The 8,376-nt window shown below is 44.3% G+C and overlaps 1 pseudogene; it reads right to left on the bottom strand.

The window, feature by feature from the left end:
* Positions 1-7,361: 7,361 nt before the first annotated feature.
* Positions 7,362-8,172, bottom strand: LOC121025981 (transcription initiation factor TFIID subunit 10-like; annotated as a pseudogene).
* Positions 8,173-8,376: the final 204 nt, after the last annotated feature.

The following is an 8,376-nucleotide window of genomic DNA, read 5'->3' as shown; positions in this document are numbered from 1 at the left end:
CTCCAGGCTCTGAGCCATCAGCCCAGAGCCTGACGCGGGGCTCGAACCCACGGACCGCGAGATCGTGACCTGGCTGAAGTCGGACGCTTAACCGACTGCGCCACCCAGGCGCCCCTGTTCTCAGTTTTTAAGAGTCTCTTATGCTTTGGCTCTCTCCCACTCTAACCTTTTTTTTTTTTTCCTTCCCTTCCCCCATGGGTTTCTGTTAAGTTTCTCAGGATCCACGTAAGAGTGAAACCATATGGTATCTATCTTTCTCTGTATGGCTTATTTCACTTAGCATAACACTGTCCAGTTCCATCCACGTTGCTACAAAGGGCTATATTTCATTCCTTCTCATTGGCACGTAGTACTCCATTGTGTATATAAACCACAATTTCTTTATCCATTCATCAGTTGATGGACATTTAGGCTCTTTCCATCATTTGGCTATTGTTGAGAGTGCTGCTAGAAACATTGGGGTACAAGTGCCCCTATGCATCAGTACTCCTGTATCCCTTGGGTAAATTCCTAGCAGTGCTATTGCTGGGTCATAGGGTAGCTCTATTTTTAATTTTTTGAGGAACCTCCGCACTGTTTTCCAGAGTGGCTGCACCAGTTTGCATTCCCACCAACAGTGCAAGAGGGTTCCCGTTTCTCCACATCCTCGCCAGCATCTATAGTCTCCTGATGTGTTCATTTTGGCCACTCTGACTGGCTTGAGGTGATATCTGAGTGTGGTTTTGATTTGTATTTCCCTGATGAGGACCGATGTTGAACATCTTTTCATGTGCCTGTTGGCCCTCCCTATGTCTTCTTTAGAGAAGTGTCTATTCATGTTTTCTGCCCGTTTCTTCACTGGGTTATTTGTTTTTTGGGTGTGGAGTTTGGTGAGCTCTTTATAGATTTTGGAGACTAGCCCTTTGTCTGATATGTCATTTGCAAATATCTTTTCCCATCCCGTCGGTTGCCTTTTAGTTTTGTTGGTTGTTTCCTTTGCTGTGCAGAAGCTTTTTATCTTCATAAGGTCACAGTAGTTCATTTTTGCTTTTAATTCCCTTGCCTTTGGGGATGTGTCAAGAAAGAAATTGCTACGGCTGAGGTCAGAGAGGTCTTTTCCTGCTTTCTCCTCTAGGGTTTTGATGGTTTCTTGTCTCACATTCAGGTCCTTTATCCATTTTGAGTTTATTTTTGTGAATGGTGTGAGAAAGTGGTCTAGTTTCAACCTTCTGCATGTTGCTGTCCAGTTCTCCCAGCACCATTTGTTAAAGAGACTGTCTTTTTTCCATTGGATATTCTTTCCTGCTTTGTCAAAGATTAGTTGGCCATATGTTTGTGGGTCTAGTTCTGGGGTTTCTATTCTATTCCATTGGTCTATGTGTCTGTTTTTGGGCCATCAATAAATATATTTAAAAGCTGGTTGAAATAAATAAATAAGGGGTCTTTTAAGTAGGGCGTTATCTCAGAGAATGTCTTTTCTTTTGTGTTTTTGAAAGTGCCTTTAAAAATAATAAAAGTATATGTTTTGGGGTAGCCAAGAAGTCACAGTGTGTCTGAATGTCCTGCCTTGTGCTATCCAGTAATGCAGGCGTGCTTGGTTCTCCCACAGTTCTCACTCTGATTTCTGTATGGTCGCGTTACATTAGAACATAGGCAGAATTGAATTTGGTCACTATTTGTTGCATTAGTGTTGAGCTTATGTTAATGAGTTCAGAAAGAAAGTAACTTTATTTGTGCTCTTTTCCCCAAAAACCGACTTGGGGACTTCTTCCCATGTCTTGGAGGAAAGCCCAGCAGGGTTCCAAAGTTTTTTTTTGTTATTCTTATATAGATAAATGTTCTGTTGCCACTTCCCTTTGGTAAGAAATCTATTCCAGGTGTTAATCCAGGTTTGCCTCAATTCCTGAACGTTGGGGAATATTTTTCAGTCCCAGATGGGACCTGTTCACAGACTGGAGTCCTGCAGGTGATATGTATATATGAGTATGGAGTCAGTAATAGGCAAATACTTTTTGTCTTTCTGTTCGGAGTCAGTAATAGTCAAACACTTTTTGTCTTTCTGTTCTCAGTCTATCTATTCTCCAGTTTCTCGTCCTTTTCCCCCTAATGTGTTCCCCAGAGAGACAAGAGAAATGACATGTTGGCAAAGTTGTAATGTGGTGATAGGCTCTGAGATGTGGAGGATGCCATGATGTGATGCTTTCAGGAAATATTTTCATTTTTCTTCAGGGACCTCAGACTTTATGCCCTGTCACATGCACTGACCTTTCTCTGACTCTTAGACCCTCACCTCAATCCCTAGGCCTGCTATGACCATCACTTCTGTTGTTGACTTTCTTCTTTACTAGGCGGTCCTCTTGGGTGTCTTCCCTGTGAAAGAATTCTCAGGCTTCTCTTTTTCCAGAACAACCTGTCAACCTAGGAAATCAGTATCTTTCTTTGGAACTGCTGTTCTTTCACAAGGTAGATGCTTACTTCCTTTCTCCAGGGGCACCTCAAGCCTTCACTTCTTGATGATACATGTGTGAGTCACACAGTTGTTCCTGTATCCCTCAACCTTCACAAGCGTCAGTCATTGTTTTCCGAAGCTCCTGGTCAGTGATTCACAGCGAGGGAGAAACAGTACTTAGCCTGCCCTTATGAGTGTTTAGAAAATACCCAGCACACTGACAGAATTCTCTAAAAATTCTTTCTCTTTTTCCTCTATGTTAATTCTTTTATATCTCTTTGGTAGTTTAATGGAGTACTGTTGGCAGACCTGTTTGGTATCATTTGTTTGCCATGTGGCCAGCACTTCACTTCAGAATATGAGTGTATTTGGGGCGCCTGGGTGGCTCAGTGGGTTAAGTGTTGGACTCTTGGTTTAGGCTCAGGTCACAATCTTGTGGTTCGTGGGTTTGAACCCTGTATTGGGCTCTGTGCTGACAGTGCAGGGCCTGCTTGGGACTCTCTCTCCGTCTCACTCTGCCCCTCCCCATGCTCATGCTCTCTCAAAATAAATAAACTTAAAAAAAAAATAGAATATGAGTGTATTAGACACAAATTGTCTTCGCCTTTGGAGAGTGTTTTAATTTGCTAGCGTTGCCTTAGAAAGTAACCAAAACTGGGTGGCTTTAACAACAAAAACTTACTGTATCACACATGTGGGCCTCGAAGTAAAAAATGAAATTGTTGACATTGTTGGTTATATGGGAAACGAATGAAGCAGGAGGGTCTGTTCCAGGCCTTTCTCCGTGGCTTGTAGATTGCCTTCTACATGTTCACGTAGTGTTTTCCATGCATGTGTATCTCTTTCCACATTTTCTGTTCTCATAAGGACACTGGTCATATTAGTTTAGGGCCACTCTAATGATATTATTCTAACTTGATTACCTCTGTAAAACCCTTTTTAAAATAAGAGCACATTCCAAGGAATTGGGTGCTAGGACTGCAAATATGAGTTTTGGTGGGGGAGCACAATTAAACCCATAATAGATCTTCTGCCAAGTCTTTCCCTTGAGAGAGCTTGTCTTCATTCTATTCGATGCACACTTTTAGGAATATGCATTTGCTGGGACTGGTTGAGAGTCCCTGGCCCCTAGGATTTTGTGACCCACCCCGCTGTTGTGCATCCTCTTTTCTTTCTAAGGGCTCCTCTTGAGTGATTGAATTTGGATACAATCTCAGACCACTTACCATCATAGTTTCTGCATGTGGGCATCGTTGATCGTAGCCTTTTCTTCTGCAGATGGTGGAAGTGCAGTTCACTCCCAAGTCGGAATTCTATATGAGGACTCGCCGACTTTGCTTCATGGTTGGATACTGTAACAATGGTGCTTGCTTTACAGGATGAAGTATACAGCTTGGGCAGCTTCCTAGGATGTTTCCTGGAGTGTTTATTCTCTGTTTAATAGCCAGGTGGGAGCTACCATCGGAGGATGGCTTGGATTCTTAAGGAATATACGGGAAAAGAGGAATACATTATTGATGTTCAACTCCCAGTGGAGCACATGATTAAGAAAGTTAGTTTGGGTTTTAATGTAGCAGTTCCCCCAGAAGGCTGGCTTTCATTTAAATAGAACATTTAATTATGTATTTTGGGATTGGGTGGGCCAGACTCTTCATGGTAGAGTATGACTACCATACTGACCACTCTGATGAAAGAATTCTATATTTCTTCAACCAAACTCTTTTATTTTTTAAAAAAATTTTAATTTTTTTATATCTTATGTATTTTTGAGAGATAAAGACAGAATAAGTGAGGGAGAGGCAGAGAGAGAGGGAGACACAGAATCCAAAGCAGGCTCCAGGCTCTGAGCTGTCAGCACAGAGCCCGACACGGGGCTCGAACTCACAAACTGTGAGATCATGACCTGAGCCGAAGTCAGACGCTCAACCAACTGAGCCACCCAGGGGCCCCTCAGGTAAACTATATTATATCTTTGCTTGGGGACATGGGATAATTCCAGCAGAACCAGTTGTGGTCCGTTTCTTTGTGAGATGGCCTAGCTTCTCAACTTAGAATATGATTGTACTGAGCACTAAATGATTTGCCCTTTGGATATTTCCCATACCTCTTACAGAAGGGACGTGTTGCTTTCAACATCTTGTTCAACGGAGACTTTAGGGATATGTCTGAGTCACTGCATCTTCAGTTGTTCCATCCTTAACTGTAGGCACTGTTGGTAATTTTCTAATGGAGTTTACATATTTCAAACACTCCTCCGTCTTTGTATACAGCCTTGTGGTTCAAGCAAGTGTATTGCTATGGTCACAGGGTTACTTTGAAAGAGGAGGATTACCTACACAGAAGGATAGGGGGTGACACCGTCACCTGGTGTGATGCATCCTCTTCTTTTTGTCTGAGCACACAGGTTTTGATTCATTATTTTTTTTTTCCAATCTGAGCTCTACCAGTTATTGTCCCTGTGGCCATGGGAGAGACATTTAATGTCTGCGAGCCTCAGATTCTTCACTTTTACACGGGAGATATTTTATGATGCTCCCTATGTATTGAAACTGAAATGAGATGAGAAGTCTACAACTTTATATTTAGGATTGTAGGTATTCTTATTCATCATAGCAATCAGATGTTATTTTCAGTTAAAAATGTAGGAATTCAAACCAAGGGCAGTGAGCTAAGGCTCATCAGGTGAGAATCTTAGACGTTTGTGTTGATCTATTTGAATTAACTGTTTGAAAGTAGCCTCTAGTTGAATGTGGATAAATTTTGATTGTCTAACATTTGTACACGTAGTCAAAGTTAGGTAAGAAGGAAGAATATGAGAAGGGCAGATTTCAAAGTGATTTTTATTTTGGATACAGAAAAAGAGAGAATGTCCACTCGTGGAAATTGTCTCTCCAGTATTCCTTACTGGCAAAGTGCACGCATCTTTCTACCATATTTTTAAAATGCAAAGGTTATGGTGTTTGTATGTGGCTTGTGGGGCAGGCCTTGTCCAGATGGAGGCCGTCCCTTAGGGGATGTGAGTCCATGAACATCTCCTCCTGCAAGTCTTTATCTGAATGTCTTTATCTGTTACCTGTTGCATTGTGCAATATTCTCTCATTGATCTGCTTATTCTTTGTGCTGAATATTCATCTTTTCATGATGAAGGACCAGGCACTCCTTTGGGAGGCAGCACTAACCAGAGGAATTTGTTTCTGCTCTTAACGTGCTAACGCGCTCCAGGGTTTATCAGTGGTTTAGGGTTTACTCATAGAACTATAAAATTGTTGTATAAGAAGTACTCTGTATATTCTGGTGGGAGAAAACACACACAGGATGTTATAAGAGCTCATAGTATATGGAACCCAAGATTTATTCTGGAGTGGGGTCAGAGTGAGTGAGTAGTCAGGGTACAGTCCCAGATCTCTTACCTGATAAGACATGTTGCTTTCAGTGTCCTGTTCAGTGCAGCCTTTCAGGGATATGTCTGACCCCCAGCACCCTCATGCACCAAATCTTTAATTGTGGGCACTGCACGTGCTTCTCTCGAACGACTTTATATATTTTAAACACTCCTCTTGGTGTTTGGACATAGCGCTATTGTCACGTCAAGTGGTAGTGACTGGTCACTGCTGTGGGTTCAGGGTTACCCTCAGAGAGATTTACTAACTCAAAAGGGTATGGGGGTGGCAGTTGAATCTGGTGTGAAACACCCTCTTCCTATGTAAGAGCATACGTTTTGGAGTGGCACACCGTCAGTTCTAGTCTGAGCTCTGCCACTTCTTGAACCTGTAGCCTTGGGAGAGGCATTTAATCTCTCTGAGGCTAGATTTCTTCACTTTTACACTGTAGATAGATATTGCATGACCCTCCCTGTATGCTGAAGCTGAAATGAGATGATAAATATAAAGCCTTAGTACAGCTCCTGATACTTAATACTGTAAACTTCTCATTCATTGTATCAATCAAATGTCAGATCGAGTGTAAACAGTGTGAGTTCATAGAAAGAAAGTGTGAGCTTAGGTTGATCAGTGGAGAGTCCCAAAGGGTGGTTCTAGCTTGGGTATTTGGACATTTGAACTTTGAATGTAGCCCCTAGGGAAATAGGAACAAACTTATTAGTTCATCATTTGTGCACATAGTGAATGTCGTGGAAGGGAAGGGGAAATTTCAAATAGAATTTTCACTTTAATTCACATTTTGGAAGAAGAGCGAGAGAGAGTGGCCTTCCTGGGAAGCCTCTGTCTAGTAGTCCTTGGTAGCCAGGTGCAGGTTTTTTCCTTGATAATACTGAAAACGTCAGAGTGGTGCAGACTGGTATTTGGCTCGTGGAGCAGGCCTTATTTATCCTCATGTAGTAGTCACTTAATGGGATGTGATTTTCTGGGACTGAAAGGCCATCCATTCCTATGCTGAGAAGTCACCAAGTGTCTTTATCTCCACCTTGAGCTGTCATAGTCCGGAGAGGAGTGTTCTCCTACAGTCTTCATTATGCCTACCTAGCCGTCCGAATCCTTTGGAACATATTCAGGTGGTAATTTGTTCACCATGTCCACAGTTATGTTATTGTTTACCTTGCCTTCATGAGCGTAAGGAGAAAGTATTTTTTTTTCCTCTGTGTATGATGATGATCATGATTTTGAGATGATAACTTCTAATGTGTTCCTAGTGCAGCCAACATGGCTGGGGGTAGGTGTCCTAATGTGTTACAAGGTACAAGAATGGAATTGATGTGCCACATAGGGACAGTCTGGGGAAACTGTGGGTAAGATAACGGGAGCGTGGTAAAAAGGCCAAGTGCCGCAGGGAGTGGTTATGGCAACATCTCATAATTGGATGGATCTGTGAGTCCTTTTTCAGGCCTCTTCTTTAGTCTAACTGATGGCCCCTCTCCCCCAGGAGTGCTGTTTTCCAATTGTTTTGTGGTAAAATAAGCACCATAAAATTTACCATCTTTTTTTTTTTTTTTTTTTGGCCTGTCACAATAAGTTTATTATGAAAGCAGGCTGGTGTGGGGACAAGGGGACAGACAAGTACATTTAGGTTGGGTGGCTCAGGTGAAGTAGTGCGGCTTCTTCACACTGATGCCACCATACTCGCTGAGGGCAGGGGTCGAGTCCTCCGTGGTTAGAGTGTACTTGCGGTCCTTGCTCTTGCTTTGGGAGCTGCCAGAAGCTGTGCCCTTCGTTTTGCAGTGCTGTAGGGCATCGCTGGCAGTATCTGAGATGAATTTCTGGGCAGCTAGGGAGATGAGCCGAATTATGCGTGGGTCTGAGGCCTCAAAGCCAGCGCGGTTCAGGTAGTAACCAGTCACTGCATCTGGGATCGTAGGCGTGTAATCCTCCAGCTGCATCAGGAAGTCCACCATAGGCGTGCTGGACACCACCGGCCTCACGGCTCCGTTGGCCGCGCGTAAACCCCGTTACAGCACGTAAACCCCGTTACAGCACGTAAACCCCTTTAGACGTGGCCCCCTCTGGGGGCGCCGCCCTCCGACAGACACCGGAACCGCCCCGCGCCGCTCGGCCGGCTCCCCGGCCCGTGCCGCCACGGGTCCCCGTGCCCCCTGCTGCAGCTCCAGCCCCAGGTCCCCCAGCCGTCCCCGCAGGGTAGGCCTTGTTCTCCGCAGCGGTGCCTGCGGGCAGCGCTGCGGGGGGCCGAGACCACGGGCCGTCGGGCGGGCCCGGGACCGAGGCGGGGGAGCCTGGCGCCGCCTCGGGGTCCGCGCTGGAGCGTGGGAGAGGCAGCGAACCAAAATGTACCATCTTAATAATTTTTAAGTGTACTATTCAATACATTCACGTTATTGTGCTACCAGCGCTACCATCCGTCTCCGGGACACTTTCATCTTATAAAACTGAAACTCTAGGGGCACCTGGGTGGCTTGGTTGGGTGAGTGTTCGACTGTTGATTGCAGCTCAGGTCACGTCTCAGGATTCGTGTATTCGAGCCCTGAGTTGGCCTCTGTG

Source organism: Herpailurus yagouaroundi, unplaced genomic scaffold (assembly GCF_014898765.1).
Source record: "Herpailurus yagouaroundi ecotype Mexico unplaced genomic scaffold, PumYag 67793, whole genome shotgun sequence".
In the NCBI taxonomy this organism is placed as follows: domain Eukaryota; kingdom Metazoa; phylum Chordata; class Mammalia; order Carnivora; family Felidae; genus Herpailurus; species Herpailurus yagouaroundi.
The sequence above is the reverse complement of the archived record's forward strand: the minus strand, read 5'-3'. Positions and strand labels throughout refer to the sequence as shown.